The sequence below is a fragment of the Phascolarctos cinereus genome, unplaced genomic scaffold (assembly GCF_003287225.1).
Source record: "Phascolarctos cinereus isolate Bilbo 61053 unplaced genomic scaffold, phaCin_HiC Scaffold_726;HRSCAF=1367, whole genome shotgun sequence".
NCBI classification, from domain to species: Eukaryota; Metazoa; Chordata; class Mammalia; order Diprotodontia; family Phascolarctidae; genus Phascolarctos; species Phascolarctos cinereus.
This window is the reverse complement of record NW_027556098.1, coordinates 1,427,089-1,449,503: the sequence shown is the minus strand read 5'-3', so window position 1 is coordinate 1,449,503 and position 22,415 is coordinate 1,427,089. Positions and strand designations below refer to the sequence as shown.

General features: G+C 39.6%; 2 long non-coding RNA genes across 2 annotated transcripts; both read right to left on the bottom strand.

The window, feature by feature from the left end:
- Positions 1–10,411: 10,411 nt before the first annotated feature.
- Positions 10,412–14,004, bottom strand: LOC144454328 (uncharacterized). Its single transcript, XR_013482717.1, has 2 exons — positions 12,264–14,004; positions 10,412–11,831 (listed from the first exon to the last, which is right to left on the bottom strand). It is a non-coding gene; the product is annotated as an uncharacterized LOC144454328 (long non-coding RNA).
- A 1,832-nt stretch (positions 14,005–15,836) lies between these two features.
- LOC144454327 (uncharacterized) lies at positions 15,837–21,165 on the bottom strand. The gene is made up of 2 exons (XR_013482716.1): positions 20,722–21,165; positions 15,837–15,996 (listed from the first exon to the last, which is right to left on the bottom strand). It is a non-coding gene; the product is annotated as an uncharacterized LOC144454327 (long non-coding RNA).
- Positions 21,166–22,415: the final 1,250 nt, after the last annotated feature.

Genomic DNA, 22,415 nt, shown 5'->3' with positions numbered 1-22,415 from the left:
CCCAAAAAGATCATTAAAAAGAGGAAAGGACCCACAGGTGCAAAAACATTTATAGCACCTCCTTTTGTGATGGCAAAGGATTGAAAACTGAGGTGATGGCCATCAATTGGGGAATGGCTGAACAAGATATGGTATTTGAATGTAATGGAATACTATTGCACTATAAGAAATGATGAGCAGAATGCTTTCAGAAGAACCTGGAAAGGCTTATATGAACTGATGCTGAGTGAAGTGAACAGAACCAGGAGAACATTGTACACAATAACAGTCACATTACATTAAAGGATCAGAGGGCTTAGAATATGATATTCCAGAAGGCAAAGGAGCTTGGATTACAACCAAGAATCAACTACTGAGCAAAACTGAGCATAATCTTTCAGGGGAAAAAATGGATATTCAATGAAATAGGAGACTTTTAAACTTTCCTGATGAAAAGACCAGAGCTGAACAGAAAATTCAATTTTCAAATACAAGACTCAAAAGAAGCATAAAAATGTAAACAGGAAAGAAAAAAAACATGTTATTCAATAAGGTTAAACTGTTTACATCACTACATGGGAATATAACACTTGTAACTCTTTATTAGGGCAGTTAGAAGGGTAAACATAGAGGGTGTAGGTATAAGTTGACTTTGATGTGATGATACTGAAAAACTTAAACGGTGAAAAAAAATAATTTTACTGGGAGAAGAGGAAAGGAGGAGACAGAATAGGGTAAATTACATCATAAGAAGAGGCTCAAAAGATCTATTACAGTAGAGGGAAAGAAGAGGGGGTGAGTGTTATTTAAACTTTACTCTCATTGAATTTGGCTCAAAGAAGGAATAATATTCAGTTGAGTAGAGAAATTTATTTTATCCTATAGGGAAGTAGGAGTGGAAAGAGGAAAGAAAAAGGAGAGGGAATGGATAGGAGGGCAGACTGAAAGAGGAAGTGGCCAGAAACAAAACACTGGTAAGAAGAGAAAGGGTGAAAGGAGAGAGAAAAGTATAAGCGGGGGGGAATAGGATGGAGGGAAATACACAATTAGTAATCATAACTGTGAATGTGAATGGGATAAACTCTCCCATAAAATGGAAGTGGATAGCAGAGTGTACTAAAAACTAGAATCTTACAAAATGCTTTTTTTTTTTAACAAGAAACACTTTTGTGGTGGCAAAGATTTGGAAATTGAGGGAATGCCCATCAATTGGGGAATGGCTGAACAAGCTTTGGTACATGAATGTAATGGAATACTATTGTGCTAAAAGAAATGATGAGCAGGATGCTTTCAGAAGAACCTGGAAAGATTTACATGAACTGATGCTGAGTGAAGTGAGCAGAACCAGGAGAACATTGTAACAGTCACTGTGTAATAACTAACTTTGATAGATTTAGCTCCTCTTAGTAATGCAAGGATTAAAACAACTCCAAAAGACTCATGATGAAAAATGCTTTCCAAATCCAGGGGAAAAAGAAACCTATGGAGTCTGAATGCAGATTGAAGCATATTATTTGCTCTCTCTCCTTTTTTTGTTTCTTCTTTCTCATGGTTCTAATTTTTCTTTACTAATGTGAAAATAGGTTTAATATGAATGTATATGTTGAGCCTAAACCAATTTACATGTTGTCTTGGGGTGGAGGGAGGGAAGAGATGGGGAGAAAATTTGGAACTCAAAATCTTATGGAAATGAATGCTGAAAACTAAAAATCAATGAATATTTTTTTAAAAAGTCAATAGAAAGATAGATTAAAAATTAATTGGAAACTAAATAATCTAATCCTAAAGAAGGAGTGAATTAAACAACAAATCATAGAAACAACCAATAATTTCATCAAAGAGAATGACAATAATGAAACAATGTACCAAAATTTATGGGATGTAGCCAAAGCAGTACTTGGGGAAAATTTTATGTCTCTAAATGCTTACATGAATAAAATAAGGAAAGAGGAGATCAATGAATTGGGCATGCAGTTTTTAAAAGCTAGAAAAAAAAACAAATTAAAAACTCCAATTAAATACCAAATTAGAAATTTTGAAAATCAAAAGATAGATTAATAAAATTCAAAGTAAGAAAACTATTGAACTAATAAATAAAACTAAGAACTGATTTTATTGGGAAAAAACACTAAAATACTTAAACTTTTGGTTAATTTAATTTAATGAGAAAAAGAAAGAAGAAAAACAAATTACCAGTATCAAAAATGAAAAGTATGACTTCATCACCAAAGAAGAGGAAATTAAAGCAATAATTAGGAGCTATTTTGCCCAACTGTATGCCAATAAATCTGATAATCTAAGTTAAATGAATGAATATTTACAAAAATATAAATTGCCCAGATTAACAGAAGAGGAAATAAAATACTTAACCCCAGTTTAGAAAAAAAAATTGAATAAGCTATCCATGAACTCCCTAAGAAAAACTCTCCAGGGACAGATGAATTTACAAGTGAATTCTGCCAAACATTTAAAGAACAATTAATTTCAATACTATATAAACTATTTGGAATAATAGGCAAAGGAGTCCTACAAAATTCTTTTTATGATACAATTATGGTGCTAATACCTAAACCAGAAAGAGCCAAAACAAAGAAAGAAAATTATAGACCATTTCTCTAATGAATCTTGATGCAAAAATTTTAAATACAATTTTAGCAAAGAGATTATAGCAGTTTATCATAAGGATAATACACTAGGTGGGATCTATACAAGGAATGCAGGGTTGGTTCAATATTAGGAAAATTATCAATTGACTGCATCAATAACAACACTAACCGAAATCATATGATTATCTTAATAGATGCAGAAAAAGCTTTTGACAAAATACAATACCCATTCCTATTAAAAACACTAGAAAGTATAGAAATAAATGGAGTTTTCCTTAAAATGATAAGTAGTATCTAACTAAAAATCATCAGCAAACATTGTACATAATGGGAATAAACTAGAAGCTTTCGAAATAAGATCACGGGTGAAACAAGGATGCCCATTATCACCACTATTATTCAATATTGTACTAGAAATGGTAGCCTGAACAATAAGAGAAGAAAAAAAAATAGAATAGGTAATGTGGAAACAAAACTATCACTCTTTGCAGATGATATGATGGTATCCTTAGAGAATCAACTAAAAAACTACTTGAAATAAGTAACAACTTTAGCAAAATTGCAGGATATAAAAAAACCCATATACATCATCAGCATTTCTATATATTACCAACAAATCCCAATAGCAAGAGATAGAAATTCCATTTAAAATAATTGTAGAGGATATAAAATATTTGGGAGTCTACCTGCCAAGACAAACCCAGGAACAATATAAACACAATTACAAAACACTTTTCACACAAATGAAGTCAGATCTAAACAATTGGGAAAATATCAGTTGCCCATGGCTAAGCGGCTGAGCTAATATAATAAAAATGACAGTTCTACCTAAATTAATTTACTTATTCAGTGCCATACCAATCAAACTACCCAAAAAATTATTTTATAGAGCTAGAAAAAATAACAAAATTCATCTAGAAGAACAAAAGGTAAAGAATATCAAGAAAATTAATGGGAAAAAAATGCAAAGGAAGGTGGTCTAGCCATGTCAGATCTAAAACTATATTATAAAGTGGCAATCAATCAAAACTATTTGATACTGGCTAAGAAATAAAGTGGTAAAGCAATGGAATAGGCTAGGACCACAAGACACAGTAACAAATAACTATAGTAATCTACTGTTTGATAAACCCCAAAACTCTAGTTTCTTGGACAAGTCACTATTTGACAAAAACTGCTGGGAAAACTGGGAAAGAGTAAGGCAGAAACTAGACATAGACCAACATGTGTGTGTGTGTGTGTGTGTGTGTGTGTGTGTGTGTGTGTGTGTGTGGTGTGTATGTATATATATGACACACTTTTAAGTTTAAACTGCATTTTTAATAGTCTCCATCACTTTCTTAGGTCTAAACAATCAACAAAACAATAAATCAGGTCCTGATTTGCAGTGGCTGCCAATTTCTGAGGTACAAATGCTCACACTGAAAATTGAGCACATCTCTGCAAGAAACCCATTTAGGACAATTATGGAGCAGCAGCTTCGACAAGCATTTGTTAACCTCCACTGGATTTACAGCAATGTTCTGCCATGCTACATTCCTGAGGCCTATGAGTGTTTCCAGCAAAGAGAAGGACATAGCAGTCAATAACCTGTGTGACTCAATGAATCTATAAAATTTGGTTGTTTAAGTAGAGATTTTCTAAGACCCTCAAAGTCTGCAAATCTATTATTCAAATGGTCTCAATAGCTATATCTATTTTATAGGCTGTTTTACTAGGATCAAAACAGAAATGAAAAGCTTCAGATCAGCACTGAAGTGAAATTTCATGTGAATAAATGTAAATTCCTGCATTTAGGTTCAAAAAGTCAACTGTACATTAATAAGATTATGGAAACATGGCTAGAAAATGAGCTATATAGAAGAGGCTTGGGGGTGGGGGGCCTAATGAACTGTAAGTTTGATATCAGCCAATAGCATGACATGACAACCCCAAAAACTAATGTGATTTTACTTAGGCTGCATTAATAGCCACAGAGTGTTCAAAATGAAGCAAATTGTAGTCCTACTTTGCTCAATATTGGTCAAACCACTTCTTATATATGTTGTTCAGTTATAGGTACCATTTCATAGGCTATTTATAAGATGAAAAGTATCCAGGGAAGGAGGAAGAGGATAGTAAGAACTTTTGAAACCATGTCCTTTGAGGAGAACTTGAAGGACTTGGTGCTATTTAGCCTTGAAAAGACATAGAAGGGACAGGAGAGCTGTCTCCCAGTATTGAAATAGTTATAATGTAACAGTAAGATAAGACTTTTTCTGCTTGGCCCTAAGAGAGCAGAGCTCAGACCACAGGATAGAAGCTATGGGATATAGATTTCAAATTCAACACAAGTGAGGGGAAAACTTCCTAACAATTAGATCTGTCCAAAACTGAACTGGGCTGCCTTCTGGGGTAGTGAGTTCCCCATCATTGCAGATTTTCAAACAGAAGCTGCAAAACCATTTGTTGGAGATTTTGTGACTGGGATTTATGATTTGAGCAGGGATTGAACTAAATGACAGAGATCCCTTCCATCATGGTCCATGATGCTATAGCAGAGATTTTTAACCTTTGTTTTGTCATGAACCTTTTTGGCAGTCTGGGGAAGCCTACTGACCCCTTTCCAGGATAATGTTTTAAAATGTATAAAACAAAATATATAGAATTACAAAAGAAATCAATTATATTGAAATAAGTGTGTGGTTTGATTTTTTTTTCCCAATGCAGTTCACAGATTTCCTAAACTCTATTTACAGATCCTTCCATGTTTTTGTTGTTCAGTAATTTCAGTCATGTCCAACTCTTCATGGGTTTTCTTGGCAAAGATACTGGAGTGGTTTATCATTTCCTTCTCCAGCTCATTTCACAGATGAACAAACTGAGGTAAATAATGTTAAGTGACTAGCTCGGGGTCATACAGCTAGTAAGTGTCTTGGTCCATATTTGAGCTCAGGAAGATGAATCTTCCTAACTCCAGGCCTGGCACTCTATTCACTGCGCCGCCTAGCTATCCTTCCTTCTATGTACCCCAGGTTAATAATCCCTATGCTAAGATAAAGAAAATGGCAGCAACCAAGATGAGTATGTAGATAGAGTCATAATGACCACCTACACATTATTAGTATTGATGTAATTACTTACAGTTGGACATCATATAGGCTATTCTGTAGTTCTTATATCTTTTCAAGAGTTTCTCTGAGCCGCCAGGCTAAGTGGAAGTGGAAGTGGAAGATTACTGCCAAAAGATTATAATTTGGGTGGTTAACAAACTTAAATTATCAGAATAGTTGTCCAATTTTGTGTTTAAGAATTGTAGCACTGGCAGTAACTATAACAAATATAATAGTAATTGTGTCATCTCTATACCAATGGACCTCATTGGGTCAGGGGAGGATGGCCAAGAATGGTGGCAGAGAGTGTGGTCTCTAGAGTACAGACTAAAGAAGTAGGTTTGGAATGTATTTTCCCAAAGAGCTTTGCAAAGTTAGGCCTGCCTCTTGTTCTGCAGAACTGTCAAATTATTGATGCTAGTGCCTTGCCCTACAAGCGAAGTGAACGATCAATCTTCTCAGTGAATCATCTCTGCATCACATGAATGATATTTTGTGGACATGAACCTAGATTCTTTCATGCTGAGTAATAATTTATATAAACTTACTAATTCTCACACCAATCATTTATAAACCTGATATCCTTTCTGAAATCTTTGGCATCTCACCTTCTCTCACAGTTGTGATTTAATAGCTGGACTCTGAGGTGAAGGTTCACATTATTAAAGCATCATAACTTCTTCACACATTTTTAAGACAGGAAGTGATGCTTCTGCTTGTAGGTTAGGCACTTGTATGTACTCCGTTAATTCTTTCAGGATGCTGGGGCTTCTTATAGAGTTTAGAAATGGAAGTGACATTGGAGATCATCTAATTGTAACCTCTCATTTTACAGTCTAGGAAAATCAAGCCTTAAAAAAGCAAAATGGCTTTCCTAAGGTCACAGAGATGGTAAGAAGCATAGGTAGGACCCAAACACAGGGCTTCGCACTTTAGGGTTCATTCCAGTATACCACACTTCCTTTACCCCGTTCGGTTATTTTTCAGTTGTGTCCAAATCTCCATGACCCCATCTGGGGTTTTCTTGGCAGAGATACTAAAGTGGTTTTGCCATTTCCTTTTCTAGCTCATTTTACAGATGAAGAACTGAGGCAAACAGGGTTAAGTGATTTGCCCTGGGTTCACACAGCTAGTAAGTGTCTGAGGCCAGATTTGAACTCTGGAAGATAAGTCTTCTGACTCTATGCCCCACTGCTCAATCCACAGCACTGTCTTTCCTTTACCCTAACCTGTGGAAAAGAGTTGTCTCCTCACTGAGACCATGAATGCTCTGTTTGTACTCAATCTCATCCCATTCCACCTCCCTCCAGCAGATGGTCTCTGAAATAACCCTCTCTCTCTGCTCTTCTATCTTTCCTATCCAGTGGGTCTTTCCCTACTGTCTATAAACATGTTCCATACTAAAAAACAAACAAACAAAATCTCACTTGACTCTACTATCCCTTCAGACTCTTGTTTTATGTCTCCCCTTCTTGTCTCAGAAGATGTTGACTATACTTGTTCTTTCCACCTCCTTCCTGCCTTGCACCCTTTTCTCAATCCCTTTCGATCTGACTTTAGATCTTCTGACTCATGTGATACTACTCTCCCCAAAGTCGTCTAGGATCTCCTAATTGTCAAATCTGATCAAAGCCTTTTCTCAATCACCCTTGCTGACTTGTGTGTGTGTGTGTGTGTGTGTGTGTGTGTGTGTGTGTGTGTACGTACTTCTTTGGATTTCTTCCCATGTATCTGACCATTCCTTCTCAGGCTCCTTTACTGCATTATCAGGCATGTCCCACACCATAACTGTAACTCTGTTCTGATCACTTGGCTTGGGTTCAATTATTTTCCCCATGTAAACAACTCTCAGATCTATATGTCCAACTCTTAGATGAGCTCTAGAACCACATCAACAACCACCTGTGAGACCATAGGCATCTCAAACTCAACATGACCATCCTCTCCCAACCCACCCACCCCAGCCCCCATTCAAAAAAAATCTCACCCATCTCTTCATTATTTCAATTGATAAATCATTCTTCCAGTTATCCAGGTTCCCAACATCTAAGTCAGTTCCTCATTCCCTTTCATTTCCCATCTAATCTAGTCTACCAACATGGAATCTTATATCTCCCCTCTTATGGATACCATGCTAGTTTAGGTCCTCACAATCTCTCACCCAGACAACTGTAATGGGCTCCTAACTGTGCTTTAGTCAAATTGACCTATTTAGTACTCCATACACAACATCCCTCTCCTGTGTTGTGCTTTGTAAAATCTGTTTCCCCATGATAATACTATATTTCCTTCTCATCTCTTCACTTAGAATCCCTAGAGCCCTTCAAAGACCAGCTCAAGAACCAGATCGAACATGAGGCCCTCCCTGATTATCCCAGTGGACCTAAGCGACTCCATCTGAAAATCACTTGAAGTAAGTGGATTGTTCAGTTCTATAGACCTCCATATGAAACAATTTTGCCTAAGGACTTAGAGAAGGAAGGGAGAGGGGGAGGGAGAAAGAGAGGCAGGAAGGAGGCTTCATGGGCCAGTGGATGGAGGGGGCTGCTACACAGTTCGAGGACATGTTGAGGCTGGGGACAGAGAAGCAAGAGCAAGAAGAAGCACCTTTGTGCTGGGTCCAGTCATATTGGGGGTCTGTCCAGAACCAAGAGGAAGAACACAGTGAAGGGAGGGGGGAGGCAGATATGTGGGAAACCTGACACGCTGTGGGTGGATAGGCAAAAGTCTCTTGTGGTGCTGGAAGTCTCAAGCAAAGCCCCCTTCCCGTGGCAGCCATGGTGGTCTCTCTGTGCATCCCTTCTTGTGCTTTCACACCACTTGGGGGGTTTTTTGGGGAGGAGTAGGAGGAGTGAGAGGCCAGGGAGTGCCAAGTCCAGGGACAGAAGTGAAGAGAGAGAGCACAGTACTATACAGTAAAGTTAAATATGTGGGTTGTTTTTTTTTTTAAATAAGGATATCTTTCAGAATTCTTTAAGTGAAGTCTAATTTACCTAATGTGAATTTACATAAAACAAGAGCTGTCTGTACCCTGAATTTGCTTTGTATTTATTTTGTATTTACATGTATGTATACATGTTGTTTTTCCCCAGTACAGTAAGAAGTTTCTTGGGAGCTTGGAATGATTCATTTTTGTCTTTGTACTCTTAGTACCTTGCACAGTGCCTGGCATATAATTACATAATATCAAGAATAATAAATGCTGGTTGATTGATTGATTGCCAAAGCAATATTTTTCTAAATGGTGCCCTAGTGTTCCCAAAGTACCTTAATTCCTAGAAAACAGTTTAGACATGGATATTACCATCCTAATAGGCTCCAAATTGGTCTCTCTACTTTCAGTCTCTTTCTTCTGTAATTCATCCCCTATATTCCTAAAATCAAGATCTGCCCATTTGCCTCCTATTCAAAAGTCTTATATAGATCCCTTTTGACTCTAGGATAGGACAGGATATTTAAAGCTCCCCACAATATGACTCCCTCTCCTACAGGATATATTCCCTCTCCCTTTTGAAATTGTTTTGTGTAACTGTTTATGTAATAATAATAACTAACATTTATATAATGTTCACTATTTGCCAGGCACTGTTCTAAGTGCTCTACAATTATTATATCATATGATCTTCACAATTAAGTTAAGATACTATTATTATTCCCTTTTTTTAGATTAAGAAACTGAGGCTAACAGAGATTAAGTGACTTGCCCAGGCTACATAGTGTCTGAGGCTGGATCTGAATGCAGGTCCTTCTGACTTCAGGCTCAATACTCTGTCCACTGAACCACGTAGCTGCTATGTGAAAGGTGGTCTTTGTCCTTCAGTTTCAAAGCAGATCGATGGTAAAATAGTGGATGATGATGAGCGATGTCTTGATTTGTTTTAGGTGAGGCAGAGTTTCTCAAAGTCATTAGCCTCACTCTCTTCCAGAGTCATCAAAGACCAAGACAAAAGTCAACACAACTGGCAATGGCCTGGGATGCAGTGGGTGACCTTGGCATCTTTGATGTCTAACCAAGTGTTCTACTGTTCCTGCTTCAGCCACCTTTGTGGCTGTAGGAACAAATTGTTCTCATCTGCCCATTCCTTTGAGGGAAGTATTCACATTCTTGAGGTAGACACCCTCCTAATTCACCAATGGGTTTGAGACCCGCCGGTTACCCTGGTTTAGCCCAGGGTGTGGCCATTGTACGTGCTACAGCTTCTTAGAACCACAGGTGAGAGTTGGGTAATGGTGGAAACCAAAGGTGGATGAGCAGTGCCAAAAAGGGCTTGGCAAGCCCTCACACCAGAGGTGCTACTCCTACTTGAACACCCCATATACCCACAAAAAAAACCAACCTGGTGGCTTCCCCCTAACTCTCCAATGTGAAAGGTAGTAAAGCTCTGATGGATAGAAAGTCAATCTGGGAGTCAGGGAGACCTGTGTTCAAGTTCAGCTGGCTGTGTGATCCCTGGATGTGTCACAACCTCTCTCCTCCAGGCAATTCTCTAAGCCAGTAAGTTGTAGAACCTTCTTTACTACATCAATGAAATCACAAGTACCTCTTCCCTCTTCAAAAAAAAAAAAAAGACCAAACTTTTCTTGTCTGAATATCCTCCTAGCATAATATAAGTTCCTCAGGGATAAAGACTATTTCACATATATGTATATCCAGCATCTAGGACAATGCTTTGCACATAGCAGGTACTTAATAATGTTAAATTGAATTGAGAGCATACAAAAGAATATGGAAAATAATTTCTAAAACGCATTTATCAAAATACATAGGCATTTCATGTTGAATGGTAAAGCAATATAGATTTTTGTTCTATATGCCTTGGAGCAGTCATTGACTTCAATACCCTTTAGTTTCCTGATCTATAAAACGAGAGGGTTGGACAAAATGATTTCTAAAATCTTTGCAGCAAGTTCCTCTGATAAATGTCTCGTACCCAAGATAAATAAGGAATTGATTCAAATTTGTAAGAATAAGAGCTAGTCATCAATGTCAAAAGGATGTGAACAGGCAGCTTTTGAAAGAAGATATCCAAATTATCAATTATTGTTGCTGTTCAATAGTTCAGCTGTTTCCTTGGACCATAGCATGCCAATAATGTCCATGGGGTTTTCTTGGCAAAGATACTGAAGTGGTTTGCCATTTCCTTTTCCAGTAGATTAAGGCAAACAGAGTGACCTGTCCAGGGTCACCCAGTTAGTTCATGTCTCAGGCCACATTTGAACTCAAGTCTTCCTGACTCCAGGCCCAGCACTCCATCCAGTGAGCCCCTAGCTGCCTCTAATTATCAATAGCCATGTTAAAAAAAAAACCCAAACAAATAAAAACTTCAAATTACTAATAATTAGAAAAAACACAAATTAAAGCAGCTCATAGCACCTATCTCCTGGGGTTGTTTTGAGGATTTAATGAGCTAATATGTATAACGCGCTTGGTAGAGTGTCTGACGCGTAGTAGGCATTATATAAATGTTTATTCTCTTCCCCTTTCCTTCATAGGTTCCACTTCATACCCTTCAGACTGGAAAAGATAACAAAAGAGGAAAATAACAAATGTTGGAAGGATTGTGGGAATACAGGTACATTAATGCACTGTTGGTGGGACTGTAAATTGGTCCAGCCACTCTGGAAAGCAATTTGGAACTATACCCAAAAGTCATTAAACTGAGCATACTCTTTGGCACAATACTAGGAAGAAAATCCATGGAGATGAAAGAAACAGGAAAAGAACCCATATGTAGAAAAATGCTAATAGCAGCTCTTTTTATAGTGGCAAAGAACTAGAAACTAAGGGACCATATATCAAATGGGAATGGCTGAACAACATATACTAGAATACTATGACAAAGTTTCAGACAAAATTGTGAAGACGTAAGTGAACTGATAAAGAGTGAAGTAAGCAGCACTAGGAGAACAAAATTGCTCTATACAATAACAGCACTATGAAGACAAACACCTTTGAAAGACGTAAAGAACTCTGATCCATGCAATGACTAAACACAATTCCAGAGGACAAACAAGGAAGTATATTACCTACTTCCAGACAGAGAGGTGATGGACTCAAGATATGGAAGGAGACACATTTTTGGACATGGCCAGTGCAGGAATTTGCTTTGCTTATTTGCACATATTTGTAACAAAGTTTTCTTTTATTTTTTTTCTAGAGGAGAGAGGTAAGAAAAAGAGAAAATAAATTTTGCTTAATTGAAAAGGTCAAATAAAATGGAAGTTATATAAAAACTATATAACAAAAAATTTTCTCTAATACCCTTTTTAGATCTAAAGTATGATAATCACCTTATATGAGGTCACTGGTTTGGTTTATATGTTTGTGAGGTTTTTTTCTAGAGGTTTGTTTTAAGAGTAGTCTCTTAGAAGAAAAGTTTCCACTTAAATAAAAAGAAAATTTAGCCCAGAATCCACATAATTTGCATTTTTTGAAAGTGTCTACCCATCAGGAAACCAGATTGGGGAAATACTGTGGTACAATAATTATAGCAATTAAACTTAAACAATGTTTTGTGATTTACAAAGCAATTTACATCCCCTCTCCACAATTTACTGGCTATGTTAGGCTGAACAAATGACTTACCCTTTCCGAGACTTAGGTTCCTTGTCTGTAAGATGAAAAGCATATGAAGAAGCATCACGGGGATAGTAAACAGAAGGCTGGTCTTAGAACCAAGAACATCTGGGTTCCAGTCATGCTGATTCTGACATATACTAGCTGCATGACCATAGGCAAGTCACTTAGCTTTTTATTGTTCCAGGTAACTCTAAGATTTTAAGTGAAGGAAAGGTCATATCTTCAAATTTGAAGGAACATTCTATACAGGGAATTCTCCATATTAAACCAAAGGTCTGGAACCGAAAGAAATTAGGATAGATAATGCTTGCATTTCCTGTGTCAGAGGGTTGTCATCAAGAAAGTAATGGATACCTTAAAGCATTAAATGAATGTGACTTTTTAAAAAAGGATTAACAGCTTTTGGTTTTATTACTAAATCTATTCCTTCCTTCTCCTCTCTCTAAGGAAACTTTCCTTGTAACAAAAATCAAAAATGAAAGAGAGGGGGGAAAAAAGCAGTTCAACAAAGTTAACAAATACATCATGTCCGATAGTATTTGCAGTGTTCTACACCCATAGTACTCCACTTTTGCAAAGAAAGAGGGGAGGTATATCTTCGCATCTCATCTTCAGGGCCAAGTTCGGTCATTACCATTACCCAGCACTCAATTCCATGTTTTTATCATTCTTTCCATTTACATTGTGGCAGTAATTAAGCATACAGGATATCCCAAAAGTCTTAATGCAGTTTTAAGCTTAAAACTTACTAAAGCTTAAAAGTGCACTAAGGCTTTTGAGGCACCCTGCATGTACACATAACATATATATCATAGAGTATATGTCTATACTCTTAAACATATATATCGCCTCCATGGTTCTGTTGACTTTGCATCAGTTCATGTAAGTCTTTCCCATGCTTATCTGTAATCTTCATATTCATCGTTATTTATAGAGCAGCAATATTCCCTTAGTTGTACACCATGATTTGTTTAGTCATTTTCCAATCAGTGAACATCTCCTTTGTTTCCAGAAGAATGTGGCTTATTATTATAGGTAATGGAAAGTGACTTGTTATTGAAGGTAAGAGAAATATTGTCATCCCTTATTTTACAGAGAGAAGTAGAATGAATAGGGGGTGAACTCAGAGCCCTGGTAACAGTGGTTCAAGGCTCACCTCAGATACATATGGACAGTGATGCTAGGTAAGTGAATTAATAATCTCTCGCTGACCAAGGCAATTTTCTAGGATTTTAAGTTGCTGCACAACTGTAGAACTGAATTTCCTCAAAGTGACAAAATGTTTTTTAATTACAAATGAGGAAATCAGGGTTCAAAGACATTAAAGAACCTGCCTGGGGTCATTTAACTAATATCAGTAGCAGTCTTCCTGGAATCAGAAAGACTCATTTTCAGGACTTCAAATCTTGCCTCAGACAGCTTTGTGACCTTGGACAAGTCATTTAAATCTGTTTGCCTCAGTTTCCTCATCTGTAAATGAGCTGAAGAAGGAAATGGCAAACCACCTACAGTCAGGAAGACTCATCAAATCTGGCCTCAGACACTTACTAGCTGTGTGACCCTAGATAAGTCACTTAACTCTGTTTGCTTAGGTTTCCTCATCTGTAAAATGAGCCGGAGAAGAAAGTGGCAAGGCACTCCAGCAGCTTTGCCAAGAAAACCCCAAACGGGGTCATGAAGAGTCAAACACAACTCAACAATGATAAACTCCTTGATGCTTTTATAAGGGGAAACATCTTTACCTAGTTTCAGAAAGCAAAAGAGAGAGAGAGAGAGAGAGAGAGAGAGAGAGAGAGAGAGAGAGAGGAGAGAGAGAGAGAAAGAGAGAGAGAGGAAGAGAGAGAGAAGAGAAGAGAGAGAGAGAGAGAGAGAGAGAGAGAAAGGAAGGAAGGAAGGAAGGAAGGAAGGAAGGAAGGAAGGAAGGAAGGAAGGAAGGAAGGAAGGAAGGAAGGAAGGAAGGGCCAGAAAAAAAAAGAACAGAGCCAGAATTCAGTTCTAGCTCTCCAGATATCCAATCCAGACCTCTCTTCTACTAACCCCACAAGTACCAATGATATAAAGAAAAGGCTCAGGAAAAACCTGAATATGCAGAAATGGATAACCAAGCACAAATTATCAGACAATAGCAAACCTTCACATAATGTCCTATGTATACCATTGGCTACAATACTTTAACTGATGTGGAAGTAACTATGGAGAAATGAAACTTGGATAAAAGTGATATTTCAGGATATAAACAGGATAAAATCTGAAATTGACTCTATTGGGGAAGACAAAAGGTAGATCTGTTATTAGAATTCATTCCCAGCCATCCCTCCTTTCCTCAACCTATCCCCTCTAAAAGAAAAAACTCCCTTCATTTGGTAATTATTGCCTAGTAGTTGATACTTATTTAGAAAGACAGCGTGGTTCAGTGTTGGAAAGCACATTGGCTCAAATTCTGTCTCAAATACTCATCAGTTAACCTTACAGAGCCTCAGTTTCCTCGTCTCTAAAAGGGAACATTAAAATTTGCACTAATCATCTCATAAGGTAGATAGAAGACAAGTGCTTTGTAAACCCTGAAGTACTATACTGATTGTGATTTATTAAGCATTCCTCCTATGTAGTAAGCACCAATGGTAGAGAACCAGAAATAAATATCATTTCTTAACAATAATAATAATATTATAGCAGCAACAATAACTGACCTTTATATAATACACAGAATGTAATCTCCTTGAAAGTAAGGGTTGATTCATTATTTATATTTATATATATTTATATGCATAATACATAGTACCCACTGAATAAAGATCTATTTATTGATTGTATAAACATTTGCAAAGCTCTTTATGTGATGTCTTATTTGAACTTCAAAACAGACCTAAGAGGTAGGCTTTGCAGACATTATTACAGATAAGGAAACTGAGGCTCAGAGAGGTTAACAGGCAGGTGGCAGAGGTTAAGTGATGCAATGTGCAGTAGAAAGAGTGATGGACTTGGAGACAGCAAGATCTGAGTCCAACTATGGCCTCAAACATTTACTAGCTGTGCGACCTTAGGCAAGTCACTTACCTTCTACCTACTTCAATATCCTTATCTGTAAAATAAAATAATAATAATAGCACTTACCTCCCGGATTTGTAGTGAGCATAAAACAAGAAAATATCTCTAAAATGCTTTGCAAACCTTAAAATATTACATAAATGCTAGCTATTATCATTATCCATGGTCACACAACTTGCAAGCCTGGAAAACAAGATTTGAACGCAGGTCTGTCAGACTCCAAGTCCAGCATTCTATCCACTATTACACCACCTATGTATGTAATAGAAAGACAGCACATTATTTGTTCATTTGCCAGATAGACAACTGATATATCCCCTATCTGGCATTATTCTTTCATCATAATGTGCTTCTTAGGTTTTAAAAATGGCTACAAAACACTACGTATTTATATCAGGCTTGGAATTCAGGAGATCTACATTTTAATCTCTGGCCTGCTATGAAATCCCTGTGCAAGCTTTGGGGAACCACATTTCTGATCGACCCCCTGGTTTTTTCCTCTATAAAATATGAACAATTATAACCACCTACCTGGCAAGTATGTGTAATGAAATTAGATAACATCTGTAAAGTGCCTTGGAGGGCAGTACTTTATCATCATTGTCTACTTGATTAATCTTAAAATAATTGCAGTTAGGGGCATTTTGTAGATTTTTTTTTCCATCCTTTATCAGATCTGCTTCTGCCAGCCCTGGGAACAGAACAAGAACAAAGCAAACACACCTGAAAGCCTTCCTATTTTCTTTCTTACAATCAGAGATTTTAGAGCTATCAGGGACATTAGAGATTATGCTGTCCGATCCTTTTGGGTTTAGTTTTTTTCTTTGATACCAAATTCACACTGGGTCAGATTTCACTCATAGTGGCAGCAGCAGGAAGATGAGGTTGCATTTTGGATTTGCTTCATTCCATCTCTGTCATTCAGTCATGCCATCAACTGCAAAGACAGAATTCTTCCATCTCAGTGCCCTACACTAGCACCATTAACACCTACTTCAACTGACTCCCACCAACTCCTCTCCATCACACTTATTTTCTATTCCTCTTTCCTTCCTCTGCTTCATATAAATGGACACAGCAGCTTGCAAAAAAAAAAAACCTATAGTTTCTTGTTTGTTTTGTTTTTGCTAGTGAATGGGGTTAAGTGACATGCCCAGGGTCACTCAGCTAGTGCTATGTGTCTGAAGCTGGAGTTAAACCCACATTCTCCTGACTCCAAGGCCAGTGCTTTATCTACTGTGCCACCTAGCTAACCCCTGATTATTGTTTCTTAATAGCGGTGTTAACTCATTATTAACAAACCTTAATGTGCTAGGAAGATGGGGAGTTGGGGAGGGGGGATGGTAGAAACACTATGGACACTTTCCTAGCCACTTGGCTCTGTTCTCCTCTGTTCTCTGTTCCTGCCCTTGTAACATTGTCTCACCTAAATCTGTGTTTTCATGGAAGCTTTCATTAGACAGAGGACACTTGCCATAAATGCCTTTTGGGTCTGGGACCAAGGGGTGTGCCAGTAAATGTTTAACAATTTTAGGTTTGGGATAGGATATTCAAGACACTTTTCAATTTAATTTGAATTATTAACACTTTCTTAAGTCTAGACAATCAACAAAGCAATAAATCAAGCCATGATTATTTGCCAATTGCTGAGGTGTAAATGCTCACACTGAAAATTAAACGATCTGTTCTTGGAAAAAGGTTCTAGCTGGCTCCAACATACCACTGGATAGGACTCTGATGTCTGCAGCACAATATAGCTTTTAAAAGACCTGGGTTCAAGCTGCACTGCTTACTAGCTATATGATGTTAGATGTCACTTAACCTTGCTCAGTTGATTTGGAAAGAATATGTATACTACCCACCTCACAACGTGAGAATCAAATAAGATGATTTAATTAAACTCAAAAAAATAAGTTCCTACTGTGTGCATGTCCTTGTGCCAATTCTGGGGGCACAAAGCAGAAAAACGATGCAGTCCCTAACCTCAAGGAGCTTATACACTACCAAGTGAGATATGCCATGTACACGCAATCGAGCATGATGCAAAGTAAAACATGATAGTGGAAAAGGAGAGATCCAACCTAAGTGCTCTAGGAAAAACTGGGGAGGGAGAGATCACTTTCAGTGGCTGAGATCAGGGAAGGAATCATTGAGGATGTGGCACCTGACCTGAGCCTTGAAAGAAGAGAAGGATTTTACTAGCCAGAGAACAAGAGGGAGTGCATTCCAGGTGAATGCACAAACGCAGGAGACAGCAGGATAAGATCCAGGAAGAGCTGTCTGTGCACTGGGACTGGAACATAGAGTACTGAAAGAGCCCAATTTGAAATAAGGCTAGAAAGGTAGGCAGGAGTCAGACTGTGTGTGGATGACCTTAAATGTTTTTTATCCTGCAGGAAACAAAAGTTTATGAAGAGGAATGTGTGCTTCTTATTTGTAAAGTCCTATATAAATCTAGACTTAATTTTTCCTGTTATTTATTGGTAGGCATCTATGTCAATGTATTTCTGTGAAGGACAAAAGATTTAAGAACATAAGAATTGTAATCAGATAATTAGATAAATTTAATAATCCACCTGTCCCATGTTCTATCTCTGAAAGTGACATCAAAGAACATTGGTCATTTTCTATAGCCCTTTGTAGGAGTTTTGGTGGCAGCAAAAGCTTAGGGATGTACTTCCGAAAAATATTGCTATTTATTTTTAATGACCCAGGAACTTGCCTGACTTTTAGGTACTAGCTGTTGTGACTACAGCAAGTCTTTTAACCTCACATAACCTCAGTCTGTTCATCTGTAACAGGAGGGCAATAGTATTTTCACTACATAAGGTGGTTGGGGGGGAAGTGCTCTGCATATCTTAAAGCATTTTATAAATGTGAATTGTTGTTCCTATTAGTTAAACTCTGCAAGGCCTAAAGACCTAGGAGACCACACTAACACCACTGTCACCACAACCACTCCAGCAGAATGTAATTGACCTGAGAGCAGGACATAGTGCTTCACAGATAAGTAGGTGATTAATAAATGCTTGTTGAATCTGAATTAAATTGGACTTATATATTTGGCAAGTGTTCTCAGAATAAGTAAAATATTTCATAAAGAAAGTATTTTTAATTGAATCATTTGGATGGTAGATTTAGACCTAAAAAGGAATTCAGGGGTCCACTATTCCTACTGTTCATTTTACAGATGAGTCAGTCAAAAAGCACTTATTAAGTTCCTTCTATGTGACAGGCATTGTCCTAAGCAATGGGGGTATTAAAAAAAAAAAAAGCAAAAGACAGTCCCTACTCTCAAGTTTAATGAGAAATTGAGGCACAAGGAGGTTGCAATTTGGCCAAGATCACACAGGTATTAAGGGGCAGAGAGCCAGGATTTTAGATCCTTGGATTCCAGAACTAGGCCTCTTTTCACTGAGTTTACCTATGACACATATATGTAAGAACAAATTTCCTTCTAAAGATGTTAAATCAGTGGATGAGGAGGCGGAATTAAAACTTCCACTGTACATTGAAACATTGGTTTCCTATAATCTTTGCTATTTCATAATTATTTTTTCCTTTCTGCCCTGATATAAGTTGTATACTGCTAAATTTTATCTTTTTCCTCCTTTCAGAAAAGAAAATTAAGTTCCTCCTCCCCCAAAAAAATGCCACATTTCTAACCAGTTAGAAACACACCCTTTTAAAGTGGAAATTTGCATCCCCACACTAATTATATCTGGACCTGATTGTCTCCAACCTATCTCCCAGGATAAGGATGAGCACCATATGTGGCAACACCAAATTCTATATCAGAATATTATGATTGCCACTTTCAATGTTGGGATTTGTATAGGCTCAAAATTTATGAAGGAACAATGGAATTCAGGCTACTCTCTGCCTTGAAAAAATGTCTGATTTGATCGACCTCATTCTCTAAAAAGTATTTCTTCGGTTTTGGTTATAAGAAAAAAAAACAGGCAAATTTGTTACAGATTTTAATGTAATGTAGATGCATCCTGTGCTTTCCCAGCACTATTTTTTGTGTTTGGGCCTCTTTTTTTAATTGTCTATAAAGCTACCATTATTGGGTCCACCTAGAAATGGTTTTCATATTCTAAGATCCTGTTTTAGAGATGGAATTCTACTTTTGGGTAGTGAGAGATTTTTTTTTAAGCCTCAGTCCACATTTGAAATTTCTCTTTGTGTCTATCTCTCCTTCCAGGTTGCTCTAGCCTTCCTTCCATCCCTCTCTTCCTTTCCTCTCTGTCCTCTCCTTTCTTCTCGGACATTATTGCCTTTTCCTCTCATGCTGACTGTAGTTGTCATCATTTTCATGTCTGGATTTGATTCCAGTCTTCTCTTTCTCTCACCCTTCCGTCCCCCAAACCCACAGCTTCCTTTCGCTGCTTTTTCATCTGTCTTCAAGTTCTCTCAAGACGAGACCCCAGACAACTCCCTCACGGGCTCACCTTGCTCCCCACCCTTTGGCCACCTCCTCCTCCTCCTTTCACTCTCCAGCTTGGCCCACAGAGGAGACGAGGACACCTGTCCCATCTTCTTCTACTCCTTTTTCCCCCCCTTTCCCCTTTCCTATCCTCCTCCCTTCTCTTCCTCCTCCTCCTTTCAGTCCTCCTACACCTCCCCCAAGCCCTCCCCTTCCCCGCCTCCTCCCTCCCACTTGGCTCCAGCCGGGGAGAGAGAGCCAGAGAGCTAGAGAGATAGACACATACACACAGACACACTCACGCACACATACACACACACGCATACGCACACTCAGACTCCCGGCGGCGGCGACAGCGACAGCGGCTGCGACTCCTACAGCTGTGCACCCCCCGCCAGGCGGGCGGCGGCCCCGCGGAGACGGAAGGGCAGGCAGACTAGGAGCCGGAGCCAGGAGGCTAGAGGGAGCAGGGAGAGCTCCGGCCCCAGTCCGGGCCCCGGGCCCCCGGAGGAGACAGCAGCCGCGGGGAGGGGGCCGCGCTCCACTCAGAGCTCCAGGGTTGAAAGGGGGTGCTGGTGCGGGGGCAGGGTGGGGAGCAACCGCTGTCCCCTGATTCCTCCACTGGCGGCGGCGTCAGCAGCAGCAGCAGCAGCAGAGGCAGGCGCCACCAGCTAGGTGACACTGCGGTCCATGGAAGGAGCTCCCCTGCGAGCTCCCAGCGGCTGCAGCGGCGGCGACAGCGGCGGCGGCAGCATCTCTGCAGGTCCGGGGACAGCAGCGCGAGGTAAAAGTCCGGGCAGCGAGCTACCGGGAGAGCAGGGATGGACGAAGGGGGGAAGGCAGTGCTTGGAGGCACCGAGCTATGTAGAGAACCACATACATACACATACACCCACACAATCACCCACTCTCTCTCCCCCCCGGCCCCCTCCCCCCTCACACAACATACACCAGAGCGCGGATGCGTTGTGTAGCTGTCACACCTACGGTAGCAGTAGCTATATCCATCCAAGTGGTAGCGTGGTGGAAGGCAGGTAGGGAGGGGGTCCAAGTCCGGGAAGAGATCAATCATAGTGGTGCTGGGCCGGGGTGGGGGGAAGGGGATGGAGAGAGGTTATGCTGGGTCGTGTTAGTTGGTTTTTGTTGTTTGGGGATGGGAGGTGGGGAGAGAAAAGAGAAAGGGGAAGAGTTGAGAAGGAAAGGAGATGGTTACAAGATACTGATACCGAAAGCAACGGGCCCGGGGCGGGGGAAGGGGGGCGAAATCAGAGGAGGTGGGGTTTGGAGGGGCATACGTGAAGAGGCAAACTGATCATAGTGAGGAGGTGCCGGTTAGGCTATTTACGGGGCAGGATTGGGGTACGCTAGTGCTTGGAGTCGTTGATGGTGCTATTGAGAAAGAAAAGGCAGCGGTGATTTAGGGGAGGAAATGTAGGGTGGGGAGTGGGTTGTCCTGTCATTTCTTAGAAGGTAACGTTAAAAGACCGACAGCGAGAATAGGGTGGGTACTTCGCAGGTTGTCTCTACTGACAGGTCGGCCCTCCAAAGGAGTGTGATGCTTGCTGGGGACTTAGGAATAGCCAACGTTCTGTTGGAACTGAAAGGCGGCTTTGTAGGGGGCTGCAGGGTGGGGCGGGGCGGGGCAGGGGTAGGAAAGTGATTTTTTTTGTGTGTGTGTAGTCATTTTGGGCAGATACTGAGCTAGAGGATTGGAGCAGGAGGCGGGTGGTAGGGCAGATGCAGCAGCGTTGGGAGTGAGTCATTAGTAATAAAATTGCGTTTGGGAAAAGAGATTGTGGAGCTGCAGCTTTTTTTGCCCCAACCGGAAGAAAATGATGCCTTCCAGGCTCCTTCAAAAAATGGATTCTATTGACGTATATCATGCCGCACTGGAAAGCTTGGTTGAAACTTGGATTCTGCCAAATCCCTCTTTGTGACTTTTTGCTAACACATAGAATCGCATACCTAGTCATAGGCCAAATCGCCCGATCTATGCTTATCATCCCCCTACCTTATCCCCAGATACAAACGTGATCTCTTGCCCAGGCACAAAATGCGTAGAGCTGAGACATACAGAATTTTGGGGTAACAGGGTTTCCCAGTTTGGGCTGTCTGCCATGTTCAGGGCTCAACAGCTTTACCGTTCCTTGAATTTGGATGCATTTCAGTTGTGCCTTTGATATGTCTTTTCCAGCCGAAGGAGTTAATTTCGTTTGTGTAGAGGTTTGTTTGTGGGGAAGGAGGAGAGAGAAGGTTGGGGGTTTTTTGGGGGGGTGTATTTGTGTGTGCGTGTTTTTCTTTTAAATCATGACTATTGTTCCACCGGTGCCGAAAGAGGTTTGCATGGTTAGTGAAATGAAATCCCATCACAGTTGCTGTTTAGGGTTAGAAATGTTGCCAAACAGCTGCTGCTTTGTGTTTCAATTGTGGCTATCCATGGAGTAGATTTTGGAGAGAGAGAGAGGGAGGGAGAGAGAGAGAGAGAGAGAGAGAGAGAGAGAGAGAGAGAGAGAGAGAGAGAGAGAGAGAGAGAGAGAGAGAGAGAGAGAGAGAGAGAGAGAAAGAGAGAGAGAGAAGAGAGAGAGAGAGAGAGAGAGAGAGAGAGAGAGAGAGAGAGAGAGAGAGAGAGAGAGGAGAGAGAGAGGAGAGAGAGGAGAGAGAGGAGAGAGAGAGAGAGAGAG